Source organism: Geospiza fortis, unplaced genomic scaffold, assembly GCF_000277835.1.
Source record: "Geospiza fortis unplaced genomic scaffold, GeoFor_1.0 C13726234, whole genome shotgun sequence".
In the NCBI taxonomy this organism is placed as follows: Eukaryota; Metazoa; Chordata; class Aves; order Passeriformes; family Thraupidae; genus Geospiza; species Geospiza fortis.
This window is the reverse complement of record NW_005057725.1, coordinates 1-2280: the sequence shown is the minus strand read 5'-3', so window position 1 is coordinate 2280 and position 2280 is coordinate 1. Positions and strand designations below refer to the sequence as shown.

General features: G+C 35.7%; 1 long non-coding RNA gene across 1 annotated transcript; it reads right to left on the bottom strand.

Moving 5' to 3' along the window:
- Positions 1-43: 43 nt before the first annotated feature.
- On the bottom strand, positions 44-2157 carry LOC115949393. The gene is made up of 2 exons (XR_004082873.1): positions 1340-2157; positions 44-605 (listed from the first exon to the last, which is right to left on the bottom strand). It is a non-coding gene; the product is annotated as an uncharacterized LOC115949393 (long non-coding RNA).
- Between the last annotated feature and the right edge of the window lie 123 nt (positions 2158-2280).

Sequence of the window (2280 nt, the reverse complement as noted above, 5' to 3'; positions counted from 1 at the left end):
AGCTGCACAGTCGACAGTATGAAGTCACCTCTGTAGACAAGAGTCAGTGCTAAAAAGAGCATAAAATTCCTGGTATTTAAAATAATACATAATGCCTTAAAAACAAAAATAATTCCAATTCCAGACTTGCTAATAAATTTTCCTGACTGAGCTTTTGACTGGGACTGAGCAGAGTTGTGCACCCTGCTTAAGCTCTATGGCCTGCTGGTCCCCAGGAAAGGGGTACAGCAAATCCTCAGTTTAAGTCCACTTCTACATGAAATCTTGAAACTTTTCTTGTGTTCTTGCTGCCTCTCAGAGGAAAGTAAGCGCTTGAGACAGGAGAGCTTGAGAAATGAGTCTTCAGGTAGTTTTCATTTCATCAGCTCGACTGCCTGCATTGACACATTCTATTTCTCTGGAGAGAACAACATCTTCTAGAAAGGTCAGATTTTAAAATTTGAGATACATATAATTTATCAAGTTTAGTTAAAATGCACACAATGTATAAAATAAACACCACGTCTCCTGACTCACTGAAAATGCAAATTTTTTTCAAGCTGTAGAACAACTGCCTTTAAAGATTCATCTTCTGCCCAGTTAACTCTGCTTCCAATTATGATGCCCTATAAATGAGAAAGATTTACAGGTTAAAACAAGCCCTTGTAAAGGACAATTCCTAGTAAAACATCTCAAAGAAAGTCTGCTTTATAATTTAATTTGAAAGCCCTTGAAATTCACAAGTGTTTGAAGTAGGCAGGATGGAGGGAAAAAGGAGAAAGGGAAGTATTGCTTTAGATCCTATTGTTGATACATAGGCAAAAAAACTCCAAATCCATGCTCTTTTATTTCCTAGAGGGCCGTGCATACTAGCTCTATGTTAAACACAGAAACTTAGAGAATGTTTTTAACAATGTGAAATAAAGTTTGCCTCAACAAAAATAACACAGTTAGCATTCTCACCCTGCCATTCTGGATTGAAAAGGGGAATTTAAATTTAACCAAAGACCATTTGCTCTACTTAGGGCTGAGAAAATTTCAGGAATACAAAGCCAAGAGATAGTTGGCTCTATCGAGTCTAAATTAAATGCCAGTACAATGTTAAATTTCTCGTTCTGAATTTGAGATGTAAGACTGTCTCTAAACTCTGCAAAAAAATAATACAAAGATGCTTGTGACAATTTCATTCTCTTAGCCTTTAAAGCGGGAGAAGTCTTCCTTCTATACATAGTTCTTCCACTGTTAAACTTAAAGGTTTTAACAACACAAAATTGTTTTCTAAGTTATATTTGCCATACACTATATTATCTTGAGTGTAATCAAAAATTGTAAACTTCTTCTAAAAGCCACACAACATTACCTGGAACACATTTTGAATTATTGTAGTCATCTGTCTTTCTTTTTCTAATTTATCAAGCATCTTCTCTGTTTCAGTTACATTCACATATGTTTGTTTCTCCTTTTGCCTTTTCATCATGGTATGAATTTCCTGTAGTTTCTCTCCTCCATATTTTTTCAGTGCTGTTACATTATTAGGAAAATTAAGCATTAAGTAGTTAGGGGTACAGTAGAACTGAAGATACTCTTTTCCTCACAGCCACCTAAAGCACTTCCAGTTCATAACCCTTATCTCACACTCCACTCCTTCCCTCCTATATTCCTCAATATATTTCTTTTATGAAAGAAGCAACACATGCTGTGGCTACTTGGTTATCAAACGACATCAATTGGTTCCCTGGCCAACTGCAAAACAGAAAGTACATTGTATGCTGCCTGCATTTCCCTCACACAGGGAATAATTTGCATCTCTGTCCTATACCCTATTTTTGAGTGCCACAAATTTTATAGGTCTTTTTTATACCTTTTAAAGACCCTTACTCCTTTTTCAGATTTCACTGAAACCAAATTCCAAAGTCATACAAGGAGCATATGAACATGACCTGCGAATATTACTATTTTTATAGGAAACCAGGTTAAAAGCTAGACTGATTAAGTGTTTAGGGGCAGTTCATGTGTTGAAAGAATGCTGGCAGAGCATTCCTTCCTTTATCTGCAGAGATATCAGTATGTTCATTTTTCCCATGTGAACAGTTATTTCACTGTGTTTGTTCATTACTGTCTACATATACACAACTCCCTACATGTGAATCAAACAATAGCTGTTAGAATTGGTGGCAAACCTGGTCACAAAAGAAAGAACATTCAAAGAACACATTCACCATATGAACTTCTGCATATTGATGTCACATCTAAATTTGACCCACTCTAACAAGACTACTGAAAACCAATATATATATATAT